The sequence below is a fragment of the Calonectris borealis genome, chromosome 23 (assembly GCF_964195595.1).
Source record: "Calonectris borealis chromosome 23, bCalBor7.hap1.2, whole genome shotgun sequence".
NCBI lineage: Eukaryota > Metazoa > Chordata > Aves > Procellariiformes > Procellariidae > Calonectris > Calonectris borealis.
In genome coordinates, this window is record NC_134334.1 from 69,656 (window position 1) to 83,190 (window position 13,535).

The following is a 13,535-nucleotide window of genomic DNA, read 5'->3' on the forward strand; positions in this document are numbered from 1 at the left end:
GATAACTCACCTGGGACAATTCGCAACTGATAATCCGTTCTGGATAACTGACCCTCACTGGATAATCCACACCGGATAACACCGAGCAATGCCCCTCAAACCGCTGGTGTTTCACCCCAAATTGGGAGGTTTTTTGCTTTTCCAAAATATTCAACTTGGAGGTTTTTCGGCCCTTTTCCGCAACATAAAAATTGGTGATTTTTGCTTTTGGTTTTGTGCATGAAAATGGGGGTTTTTCTGCTTTCTGGCTGCACAAATCCAGGTGGATTTGGCTTTCCCGGGAGCTCCAAGCTGGGTATTTTTCCCCCAAAATTGTGATTAGTTTTTTGTCGTCCCCACCCACCCCCACCCTTGCAGATCCTGATTCAGGGGTTTGGGGGTATTTTTATGCCACAGCAGCAGGTCCCGCTCTGTGTGTGCACAGCCCCGCAGGGGAAAGTCCCTGTTGGGGGAACTGGCCCCAAATCAGGATGGGGAAAAGGTGGTAAAGGCAAAGGGGAAAGGAGCAGCTTTTGAAAGCGCTTTTATATCTTCAACAGATACACAGCTATCATTTGACTAGGGGTTTTGCGTGTGTTACATGACTAGGAGGGACGTCTGGCCAGCTGCGCCAAGACTGATGCTACCAAACTGCCGGGGAAACGCGCCATTGAAAGCGAGACAGAAATAAAGTACTTAAGAGCACTCTGTCAAAAGATTGGGGAAAAAAAACCCGTAACGTTCAGTTGCCTCTCTTTTTAAACATTTAGAACAACTACCTAACTGCTTAAGTACACCTAATAAATTATATGCTACAGCTATTTGGCAGTTGCAGTTTAAACAATGCAAGTCAGTTTGGAAATTATACAATTTTAACTTTCTTTTTTAAATTTAATTTATGATAGAAAAATCAGTGAGATAAGAGATCTCCCATATGGTTTTACTTTTTTTGGGGGTGCGGGGGGGTGCGGGAGGGGGGCACACAGTGGGGAATATCAAATCCCCAGTGCTGCAATACATAAGGCTACCAAAAAGGATTGGCAGATTTGCTAATGCTTTTGGCTGTACCCAAGCATGCGGAGGAACACATTTTTATGATATCTCAACTGTTACAGCTGAGAACCAAAGATCAGCGATACATCAACTATTGGAAGATGCGCTGCGCTTAGGTCTTTGGAAGGAAATCGACTTACTACTTTTTTTTTCCCAGAGAGAGTGAAAAGTCTTGTTGCGGATGACTTCTACTGCCAAGTACATCATCTCTGAAGATCCATTCTGATGGGAAGTTCATAAAAGGCAACTCCTTTGAATGAGAAAGATTTCCATTTTGGAAAATCTCTTTCCAACTGAAGTCAAAATTACACACTGTAGGTTAAGGAAAAAGGACATTATAGAAGCAGTAACTCACCAAAAACACATCAGGACTCTCTGTCACTAGTTACGAGGGTGCTAACGCTTCTTGGGAAAGCCTGTAAAACACACCGAAGCGACACCGATTTGTCCCGTTTTGTCCATGTCTCTTCTTTGACCTTGATTGCTTTTAGCACAGATGCTAGTATCTCAGTAAGGTTTTTGAGTTCTACTGTAAGGTATTTTAAACACTTACTGACTGAAAAAGCATAAAGCTTTTATCATGAAAACAAAGTCTGTTTCTCCTGAACATCCGAACTCTTACAAACAGTTCCTTTCCTCTTCTAGTCCAACATTATTTCCACAGTACCCTTTAATAGTAAGCGCACAGAAACAGAAGACTGTGCTTTCAGGAAGAGAAAATAGACAGAGGGAAGCAAGCTTTGCATAGGCGTACCATGCTCCAGAACAGACCTTATTTATTTTTAGTGTTTATGTTAAAATATTTCACATAAAAAAACCATATAGAAGGAGAGTTGCCACATTCTTCGTGTTAACTGTAAAGTCCATACTACAAGCACCTTAGGAAAAATACAGACACATATCACAGACGTACCTTGTACTTGCAGACCACTATGGATCCTTTCCATCTGTCTCGTACTTTCACAGCAGTTGACATTCTGCTGAGAGGAAAGACAAAAAAAAAAAAACAATGTTTAGCACAAAGCTTCCTTTTCTGTGAAGACTACAACTGAGTGGAGGAAAAAGTATTTTGCATCATCTTTGGTACAGTTGTTGAGACAGGCCACTAGAGCTTCTGCATGTTTTAGACAACCGTGCCTTTTTTTTGGCTCATTGGCAGCTTTAGTTTTACTAGAACTCACTTTCCTAGAGACACGCAGGTGACAGACACAGATACCTACATACATTTTCTCAAGCCTAAGTTTAGCCGCGATTTCCTCACCCTATACGTCCCAAGTTGAGTATTTTTGTTAAAGAGTACAGCAACCCATCTGTCCTTGTGAACTCGCCGCAAAAGAGGAATCCTTTTTTCCAGGCCGTTTCTCCAAACAGTCAAGATATTTTAAAACTGCTGTTGTGCCACCAAACCTGCTCAGGGTCCCTCCCAACCTTCGACCGTCATTAGATTTAACAGGCATATGCTCTATTCCGTCTTCCAATAGCAAAAATACATAACGCTCTCAGACCCCGAGCACAACCCTACGGACGTCCACACACACCTCATTGTTTTGATGAGGAGCCACTGAGCACCCCTGCGAGCACAGTGGGAGCATGCGCAAGACCAGTGTCCTGGTTTCGGCTGGGATAGAGTTAATTTTCTTCCTGGTATCTGGTATAGCGCTGTGGTTTAGATTTAGTACAAGAAAAATGTGGAGAACACGCTGGTGTTTTAGTTGTTGCTAAGTAGTGCTCATGCTAGTCAAGGACTTTTCAGCTTCTCATGCCCTGCCAGCGAGAAGCTGGGAGGGACCTTAGCCAGGACAGCTGACCCAAACCAGCCAAAGGGATATTCCATACCATACGATGTCACACTCAGTACATAAGCTGGGGGAGTTGGCCGGGGGGCAGCGACCGCCGCTCAGGGACCGGCTGGGCATCAGTCGGCGGGCGGTGAGCAATTGCATTGTGCATCGCTTATTTTGTATATTCTTTTATCATTATGATTGTTTCCCCTTCCTTTTCTGTCCTATTAAACTGTCTTTACCTCACCCCACAAACTTCACTTTTTTTTCCGATTCTCTCCCCCACCCCACTTTGGGGGCAGGGGGAGTGAGCGAGCAGCTGTGTGGTGTTTAGTTGCCTGCCGGGTTAAACCACAACAATCGGTTTCCCCTACGCTGATTTCAGCGAATGCAGCTTCTGAAGCTTTAAACTGAAAACCATATCTTGACACTTTGCCATGGCAGAAACTAGATCCGTAACTAGAACTCTACAAAAATGCAGTAACACAAATTGCAAACCCACAGCAGCGACAGCTTCAGAAATATTTCGACCGGGAACAAGGGAGAAAAACAATACAGTTTCACCTCACGCACAGGAAAGCAGCAGGCAGAGAAAAGGGTCAGCATTTGTAGCCCTTACAGAACGCAGGCATTCTCCTTCCATTCCTAAACCCGCCTCTTAGGTCGAAATATCACAACACTACTACAGCAGTATCGAGAGCAGGGAACAACAGCCCTGCCGCTGGATGTGCTACTGACTGATGCTATTTATGTAGCAGGACACCTAGACAGAGGGGCATGTTTTTCCACACACAACCCTGAACTTCCTGAAAATTTATGTTTACCAAAACTAGCCATTTGGAACACATTGCCAAACAATGTTTAGCAATAAAAATTTGATGTGTTTGACACACACAAATTTGGGGTAACTCACTACTTGCTTCCTGTTGTTGTTGTTCCTCCTTCAGAAATTCTACTTGTAGCCAAGTTATTCGCTACCGGTTCAAGCATTTACCTTCCAGGTATTACCAGCACATTTACACAGGCAAGTAACTAAATTGCTCTTCTAAAACTACCCGAGTGAAAATTATAGCCATGGAAGAGGAGTGACAGAGAAGAAAAGGAGAGGTCAGGCAGCAAGAGAGCTCTGCACGCTGCCACCAGTCAACATCGCACTCTTTAAAAAAAAAAAAACACAAAAACCAACAACAAAACAAAACCTTGACATTGTACCTTTTTTTTCTTTTGGAGCTCGTCCCTGTCTCAGCATATTGTCTTGTCAGAGCGTGAAGTGCAGATGATCTGTATCCCAATGACATCTGCATGTGATGAATATGTGTTCAGAAATAGTCCAGATCTGTAAGACTGGTGTCATTTTTGTGGTTTTAAGAATCATAACTCCATTTTATTGACCGATGCATTTGTGAGGAAACTAATTAACTTTTAAACGTAGCCTCTCCTAGGGGAGAAAAATGCATTAGGGAGTGAAAAAAATTATGATTCAGAGCTCCCAACCATGATGGAGCAGTGGGGAAATTAATGAAAGTGAAGACTAACAGCAGCAACATTAAGCGACATTTGGCTTTAATTCTGATCACGTACTTAAGCAACTCTCCAAGTCTATACCTCGATCCTATGAATGACTAGCCCTTTTTTGGAAGGACAAACTTTTTTCCTTAAAAGTCCTAGACTGAAGACTCCACTGAACAGAATGTGGATTGGGCTACAGGACAACATGCCATCAACACACTAATGAAAAAAAAATCAAGTAAAAATCAAGTTTAAATACCAGTTTCCATCGTGTTTCATTCATTACATTTCTAGTGGTACCTGGGTGCTCAAAAATTAACTATCCTGACACCACATATTACTAAAAATTGAGTTATGCATATAAAAATAAAAGGCTATTTCCAACCTGCCCATAAAATCAGTATGAACAAACAGGAGAGAAACACTTGACCCTAAAGAAGGTCACAGGCAGCTCTTAATTTATCGTAGATGAAAGTTCATTCTTTTACCTGAAAGGAAAACATTCATAACTACCCAGGGACCGATTCAGGAACGAGGCACGCTCTGTTAACGGCAACTGTTTATCAGCTTTTCTGCACTGGCAGCAAATTTGCCTTTTCCCTGGGTTTGACGTGGAGTAGCTGCAGCGTCCTTGAACTCGCCAATGTTTCTCCCCGCTCCCCCAGCTCCATACATGCCATTACCTGAGCAGTAAGCGGCATCAACCACGCAGGATTTTCTTCACGTGACGCAGAAGGTGACGCTGGGAAAAGAGGAGGCACAAAATGAACCTGTTTGTCACACCCAGCCAACAGTGAAAACACAGGGAAGGATTCTGCCGTGCGGGGCCAGGCTGTGCACCCCGGGAGCTCCAACCAGCTGGTTTCTGTTCCCTTTGCCAGGTACTGGGGAGACACCGCCACTTCGTGCTGCCACCTGCCCCCCGGGAGACCCCCACCTCACTTCAGACCCCCACCTCACTTGCTACAGTTCTGGCTAATTGAAGCTCCAGCTCTGCACCATTGATTTCAGCTCCTTCTCCTTACAAGCTCCAGCTGTTTGCAACAGCCGGGGCTTTTGACAAGGTCGTAAATCAATCACTGTCAAAACTTGACTATTAGGATTAAATATCATAGTTGTACATTGTATAAATATTAATTAGTTTGTACGATTAATTAGTTAATAACTATTCTAAGCAGTTGTCAAGGAAGAGCTGGACTCGAAGAGGGCGTGCAGGGTCTGAAAATCAGAGACCACCTCTTCCCCCCAGAGACCACCGCAGACGTTGAGTTTGGCCTGGTGCGTGCCGGCCTCCCGCACTTCGGGGTCCAGCAGGACCAGACCCCCCCTCCCCAGGGAAGGTCCATGCACCCTGCCCAGCCCCTGCTTTCCCCTGCAGCCCCCAATGCCCTCCCACCCCCCCACACAAACGGCCAAACTGGCTTCTGCTTTGGGCCCCCAAATCAGCTCACTTAGCACCCATTTCTGAGCCCAAACACCCAGCTGCTGCGCCTGTTCTCAAGTCCCAAAGATGCCCCCGGGGAGGGCAAGCGCTTGTGTGATGCTTCTAGCAGAAATGGGGCTGAAAAGTCTGATCCCGGTGCTGGGGGAGCAGAGGCGAGCTGGCTGGGACCAGCTTTTGCTCCTGGAACAACCCCAAGTCCCTGCTCCGAGGTCTTCCCCTTGGGGCCCTGGGGGGGACCTGTCCCTCCCCTTAAAATGCTCCAGGAGTTTCGGGGGCAGAAGGCCGTTTCTAAGCCCTCTCTCCAGCAGCTCCTCCCTCGACACGGCCCGTGAAGCCCCCAGACTCGAGCACCTTGCTGGGGCGGGCAGCCTCCATTGCCTGTGGGCTGCCTGTCTGCCTGCAGGGAGGGCTGGGGGGTCCCCGGCCCCACGGGGCGACAGTGGGGACTCGCAGGGAGGGTCTGTTTGCACACAGCTTCCCCCCCCCCCCCCGACCTCACTGCCCGGCCCCCCTAGGACACACAGCCGCCCCCCCCCCCCCCCCCGTCCACACTCCCCAAATGCTCACAGTCCCTCCCCCGCCTGGAGCCCCCCTAGCCCCCCTCCCCGGATCCTGCAGGACCGCGCACTCCCCCTCGCCCCCCCCCCCCCGCCACAGCCCCACTCCTCGGCTCCCCGGGCCCGCGGCCCCTCATACTCACGCTGCGCCGCCGCCTCGGTGCAGACCCCGCCTCGCGCCCCCTTGAAATACCCTCCGCAGCCAATCAGCGCGCGGGCTCCACCGGGCCGCCCGCGCGGGGCACGCCGGGAGTTGTAGTCCCCGAGCCAGGAGTGCGCATGCGCACGGCGCCTCGTGCAGCGCGCCTGGCTGTACGGCGACACCCGTACAATGAAGGTGATCGTGCACGGACCCTGGTGCAACCCTTGTGCCCCCCATGCTCGCAGCCCCTCCCCAGCGTTTGCAAGCACCTCCCAGCCCCAGGACCCCCGGTGCTCACAGCACCAGACCACACCATTTTCCAGCCCCCTGGGAGCCCCAAGCCCCACTCTCAAGTCCCGCCAGGACCCACAGCCCCAATCCCCAGCTGCTTGGGGGACAGCAGCCCCCCTCCCCCGCCCCACTCCCCAGCCCCCCTAGGGCACGCAACCTCACTCCCCAGCGCATCTAGGGCACACAGCCCCCCAAGCCCCACCCCCCAGCCCCACTCCCCGGCCCCCCCGGGATGCACAGCCCCACTCCTCGGCCCTCCCGGGGGTCCGCAGCCTCCCCCCAGCCCCACTTCCCAGGTGCTCACAGCCTCTCCCTGGCGCGCCGCCGCCGCCGCCGCCGCCGCCGCCGCCGCCGCCGCCGCCGCCGCCGCCGCCGCCGCCGCTGCCTAGGTGCAGACCCCGCCGCGCGCCCCGTTGAAATACCCTCCGCAGCCAATCAGCGCGCGGCTCCGCGGGCCGCCCGCGGGGGGCACGCCGGGAGTTGTAGTCCCCGCCCCGGAAGTACGCATGCGCACGGCGCTTGTGCCGTGCGGGTGGCTGTGCAGGGACCCTTGCGCAACGGGGGGTCGGTGTGTGGAGACCCGCGTGCAATGAGGGGGCAGTACAGGAGGACCCTTATGCAATTGGTTGGTGTGCAGGGGACCCTCGTGCAATGGCGGGCAGGTGCACGGGGCCCCTTGTGCAATGGTGGTGATTGTGCAGGACCCTCATGTGACAGTGGTAGTTGTGCAGGACCCTCGTGTGACGGTGGTGGTTATTTTTCTCAGCAGTACGGGAGCAAAATCAGCCGGTGTCTGAAACCACTAGGGTGTTTTGACTGCTGCTGAGCAGCCTCCAGGCCGCCTCCAGTTCCCACGTGGCTCCCATGGTGTGCGTGGACCCTCCTGCAACGGGTGCAGGTGTGCAAGGAGGGCGATCCAGGGTAGGGGTCCCTCTCTGGAGGCACCCAGCTCGAGCTGGCACCTAAGAACTAATCAAGGAGTAATGAGGAACCTTCTCTCACACCTGATGTTAACCAGCGGGATCCCAGGGTCAGACCCTGTTACGGTGATTGGACCCTGGGGAGGGTGGCAGAGGGTGCCCTGGACAGGTTGGGGGGGTTCCCTGGGGAGGAGGGGAGCCCCCACCCCCACGACTGTGGGCACTCCCCCAAGGAGCAGAGCATGGTGCAAGACTTTAGGGGGGATGAGGGCCAGCGGGACCCCAAGATGGCAGTGCCGGCTCTTCCCAGTGTCTCCCCAGGCACCTGCCGTGCTGAGAGGAGGGGGGAGTGTGTGTGTCTCAGGGCTAGGGGTGACCGTGGGGATGGGGGGGGGGGCTCAGGATGAGGCAGGGGGGGAATCCTGGGGTCCGAGAGGGACCCTGGGAGTGGGGTAGGGGGACATTTGGGGACAGAGGTGTTTCTCGGGAGATTGGGGACACCATGTGGGGGGTTGAGACTGGGAGGGATGACCCTGGGGAGGTGGGGGGCACCACAGGGAGAAAGGATCCCACCCCCCACACCTGCAGCCACCCCCAGGGGCAGCTGGGACCCCGTCCCACTGGGGGACCAGGATGGGAACGATGGGGATTCACTCATGGATACTGCACAGGTAATAAAATAGTTCATGCTGCACCCTGTTGTAGGGTCTCTGGGGTGCCCTGGACGCTGAGTCCCCACCACAGCCAGCCCTTCCCGGGGGTCCCCAGGCTGCCGGGCTCCTCTGGCCCCCAGCCGGCGGGAGCTGTGTCCTCCCAGCTGCTGGCCACGCAATGGCAGCACCGACCCATGGCCACACGGAGACAGGGCTGGGGACAGGGCTGGGGGATGCCTGCGCTCCACCTGGGTCTGCAGGGCTCAGGCAGGGGGGACCCAGCATCCTGCAGCTCTGCTCCCACCCTGGGGACCCCAAACACCCCCGGGGCAGACGGTGTCCCCAGCGTGTCCACCTGACAGGGGGTGGCCTGTGCCCCTGCACACCCGTGTGCATGGCGGGGGGGAAGGGGGATGCATCACTGTCCCTGTCACTGGTGGCAACCGGCATGGGGGGAAGGTGACAGTGAGGGTCCCCGGCAGTGTCTCGGAGCTCGTCACCGCTGTGGGGACGGGGGACAAGCAGGGCCAGCACCAAGGAGCGAAGGCAGCACAGCCCACTCTCTGGGGGTCCCCGCCCCCTGTCCCCAGGGGTCCCCTCCGTCCCCATGTTTTATTGGGGGAAGACAGAGCCCAACGACCAGCCGCAGGGACAGGGGACAGGGAGCTGCCCCACGGATGGGGACAGCACCGGGACACGCCGACACTCTTGGGGGTGCTGGCATGCGGGGGGGGTGGGCACCCTAACTGTTGCCGCCTGGGATGACGAATGCACCGGAATGGGGACGGCGCGTGGAGGGGCCAGAGCCGGCGCGCGAACGCCGGGCTGCAGGACCACGCTTCGGCTTCGGGGCGGCAGCAGCGAAGGCGGCGCTGCTGCGCACCTGAGCGGTGCCGCGCTGCAGTACCGCGATTCGGCCACGGGGCGGCAGCAGCAGCGAGCAGCCGCCGGGCGGCGTGTGCCCGGGAGCGGCACCGGCGCTGCGGTTCCGCGCTTTGCGCGCCCAGCGCCCGCCGGCACCGCGCACGTGGAGCGGCAGCGGCGTTTCCTTACCGGGACGAAGCAACGAACGCGGCGGCATCACCCCGCAGGCACCACTGTACGGCATCGCCGTTACCGGCGGACGGCAGCGCGGAGAAGGGGGGCGCCACCGCGCATGCGCGGCTCAAGGGCTGCAGTACCGAATTTTAGTCGCCGGGTGGCAGCAGCGAGCAAAGAAGGGCGCGCCACTGCGCATGCGCGGTCCAAGAGCTGCAGTACCGAATTTTGGTCGCTCAGTGGCAGCAGCGAGCAAAGAAAAGCGCGCCACTGCGCATGCGCGGCTCAAGAGCCGCAGTACCGAATTTTGGTCGCTCAGTGGCAGCAGCGAGCAAAGAAAAGTGCGCCACCGCGCATGCGCGGTCCAAGAGCTGCAGTACCGAATTTTGGTCGCTCGGTGGCAGCAGCGAGCAAAGAAAAGCGCGCCACTGCGCATGCGCGGTCCAAGAGCCGCAGTACCGAATTTTGGTCGCTCGGTGGCAGCAGCGAGCAAAGAAAAGCGCGCCACTGCGCATGCGCGGCTCAAGGGCTGCAGTACCGAATTTTGGTCGCCCGGTGGCAGCAGCGAGCAAAGAAAAGCGCGCCACTGCGCATGCGCGGCTCAAGAGCTGCAGTACCGAATTTTGGTCGCCCGGTGGCAGCAGCGAGAAAAGAAAAGCACGCATGCACGGTCCAAGAGCTGCAGTACCAAATATTGGTCGCTCGGTGGCAGTAGCGAGCAAAGAAAAGCGCGCCACTGCGCATGCGCGGTCTCGAGCTGTAGTACCGAATTCTGGTCGTTCGGTGGCAGCAGCGAGCAAAGAAAAGCCCGCCACTGCGCATGCGCGATCCAAGAGCTGCAGTACCGAATTTTGGTCGCTCGGTGGCAGCAGCGAGCAAAGAAAAGGCGCATCACTGTGCATGCGCACCCTCGACCTGCAGTACCGAATTCTGGTTGCCGGGTGGCAGCAGCGAGCAAATAAAAGCGCGCCACTGCGCATGCGCGGTCCAAGAGCTGCAGTACCAAATATTGGTCGCTCGGTGGCAGCAGCGAGCAAAGAAAAAGCGCGCCTCTGCTTATGCGCGGCTCAAGAGCCGCAGTACCGAATTTTGGTCACTCGGTGGCAGCAGCGAGCAAAGAAAAGCGCGCTACTGCGCATGCGGAGTCAAGAGCTGCAGTACCCAGCTTTGGTCGCTCGGTGGCAGCAGCGAGCGCGGCAAGGCGCGCCACCGCGCATGCGCGGCTCAAGAGCTGCAGTACCCCATTCCGGCCGCCGGGTGCCACCGTCGCCTCACCGACCCTTTCCCGATCTCCGCCCAGTTTGTACCATCGAAAGACGGTAACTGCCTACTGGCGGTACAGGGCTTAGATTTCTCTGCCCTTTTCACTAATATCATCACCTCTGTACCAAAAAAAAGCACCTGGTGGCCCCAGCATTTCAGTCCTTTCCGTTTGGCTGCTTTAAAAGTCTGGTGGTTGTTTCTGTCTGTGCCCCCCCAGCCCATTACCCGAGGAGGAGAAGCAGCACGGGGAACCTGTGGAACAGGTTTCTTTCTAACCCAGAGGAAGCCCCAGGGATCGTTGTCTCGGTCTGCAGGTGGCATCGGGGTTGTGGGAGCAACAGCAGCGACTCAACAGATGCTGGAGAGAGATTTAAAATAAATAAGGCCACACGGGTGACACCCTGAAAGCAGGAGGGGGCAGCTATGTTGATCAGGAAACCGCGCTTCTGAGCAGACCCGGTGCCAGTGGCTGATCTGCAACCGAGCGATACGCTGGTGGTCCCGGGGCTTTGTTGCGGTGTTTGCACTTTTCCTTGCCTCTGTGCTATCAGCACTCCGCTCTCCTCATCCTGCACATACACAAGACTTGCCACGCAGGGCTTGTCACTTGGAGGAGAGACACTGCACGATGTCACTTACCACCCTGCCCTCCAGTGTGCAAAGTAATTAGAAATGAAGCAGGGAAAGTGAAGAGGCATGTTGGTGTATTAGGCGTCCTCAGCAGATGACCATAGAGCCGGCAGGTTCCATCCTTGCTCTGTACAGGGCGCGTAGCTCTGCACTCCTTGCTGCTCCTGCCAGCAAGCGTCACAGTTGCACTTCGCTGCCTGCAACACTTAGTGGGCTGGAGGGGCTGTTCTGCCAACTTGACAGGTGAGCAGCTCGGTTCCCTTAGCTGCCTAATTTGTCTCCTTGAAACAATCACTTCAACACCTGGTTTCTTTATTTTAGACCCCTCTGCAAATCTCCTGGCCTGCGAGCCATTTTCAGCTAGCAACACAGCTAAGTACGGTGCTGGTAGAAACCCAGCTGCCATCTCGCTCCGATGTCAAAAGGCTTTTGTAGCTTGAACCCCCGATTGTTTTGCCATCGAGACTGCAAGGCGAGGAATACGCCTCTACTTGAACAAGACGGACACCTGCCAAATAGCTGAGCTGTGCACAGTGATAGGTGGCTGCCTGTGACTGACACCTTTTTCTGCTAAAACCAGAGCACGCTTCCCTCGTGAAGAGCCATCGGCAGTACAGAACGGACCTGAGCTCTCCTTGCACCGGCTCCCCAGAGAACGGCGTCTCAGTTCGACTGAAGCGTGCAGCAGCCTGTCGTCATCCCAGCCCCTCGCCCTCGAGCAAGCGGCTGCCTGTAGCAGCGGCAGAACCGCTGCTGCGCAGAGGGGAAAGGAATGGCTTGGCGTCAAGCTCTGCGGGCTGCCTGTGTCCCGTGCAGAGCCGACGACCTCAGCAGCCCATACAAAAGGCAAAGCTAACAACCTGAGAAGGAGTCACAGGGTGTAGCAGTTTCTGCAATAACCATACTTCCCAGCCTGCTTATGGAGCAAAAGGCACTTGAAAGCAGCAGAAAAGAACAAGGATGGCCTATCGAGATGGTAGGAATAACACGGAGAGCCTAAAGCGTTTAGCCAGGCAGGGCTTGCAACTAACCTTGTGTCATGGTTTAATCCCAGCTGGCAACTAAGCACCACACAACCGCTCACTCGCTCCCCCCTCAGTGGGATAGGGTAGAGAATTGGAAGGGCAAAAGTGAAAAAACTCCACTTGTAAGGAAAAGGGGGGGGGGGGGAACACAACAGAGAGAAAAATCCAAGACAGACAAGCAGTACAAATGAAAACAATTGCTTGCCACCAACTGACCGATGCCCAGCCAGCCGCAGCCCAGCAGCGGCCCCCCTGCCCACCTCCCCCCTAGTTTTATTTCATGACGTCATACGGTCTGGACTATCCCTTGGGTCAGTTGGGGTCAGCTCTCCCAGCAGTGCCCCCTCCCAAACCCTTGAGCACCCCCAGCCTGCTCGCTGGCAGGGCAGGATGAGGAGCAGAACAGCCCCCGGCGCCGTGCAAGCGCTGCTCAGCAGGAACTAACGCACCCCTGCGTCATCAACGCCGTTTCCAGCACAAACCCAAAACGCAGGAGGAGAGAGAGTGGGGTGGGAGTAGGGTGCAGGGGAGTGGGAGGGGGGTGCCAGAGTTTGGGCGGGGAGCAATGGGCAGGTTGGTGGGGTAGGCAGCACCCCAGGGGTCCGGGGCAGAGGGGTTACGGGGAGGCAGTGCGGAACACGGGGGGTGGGAGGAAGGAGAGGAGAGAGTAGGGCAATGCGGACACAAGGTAGGAGGGCAGGGGATATGGGGGGCGCGTCACAGGGAAAACCTCCTCGCACGGAAAAGGCGGGGCAGACACTGGGAGGGGCGTGTGTGGGTAGAAACATGCGTGGGGGGACATGCGTGGGGATGACCTACACCAGGGGGTCCACCCGGGACCATCCACAGCAGATAACTCACCTGGGATAATCCGCAACAGATAATCTGTTCCTGATAACTGACCCTCACTAGATAACCCACACCAGATAACCCCAACTGATGCCCTTCAAATTGCTGCTGTTTCACCCCAAATCTTCCCCAAATTGGGGTTTTTTTTTTGCTTTTCCATAACATAAAAATTGGGTTTTTTTTCTTTTCCAAAATATTCCATTTGGACGTTTTTCGGTGCTTTTCCACAACATAAAAATTGGTGATTTTTGCTTTTGGTTTTGTGCATGAAAATGGGGGATTTTTGCTTTCCAGCTGCACAAATCCAGGGGGATTTGGCTTTCCCACGAGTTCCAAATCGGGTATTTTTCCCCCAAATTGTCAGCGGTTTGTTGTGTTTTTTTTTTTCCCCTTGCAGACCC

General features: G+C 54.8%; 1 long non-coding RNA gene across 2 annotated transcripts; it reads right to left on the bottom strand.

Annotated features, from left to right (window-relative positions):
• Positions 1 to 920: 920 nt before the first annotated feature.
• LOC142092291 (uncharacterized) lies at positions 921 to 5,138 on the bottom strand. 2 transcript variants are annotated; one of them, XR_012676998.1, is made up of 4 exons: positions 5,006 to 5,138; positions 4,026 to 4,111; positions 1,946 to 2,009; positions 921 to 1,448 (listed from the first exon to the last, which is right to left on the bottom strand). It is a non-coding gene; the product is annotated as an uncharacterized LOC142092291 (long non-coding RNA). The 2 variants fall into 2 exon arrangements; XR_012676997.1 differs by lacking the exon at positions 5,006 to 5,138 and having other exon boundaries at positions 4,026 to 4,994.
• Positions 5,139 to 13,535: the final 8,397 nt, after the last annotated feature.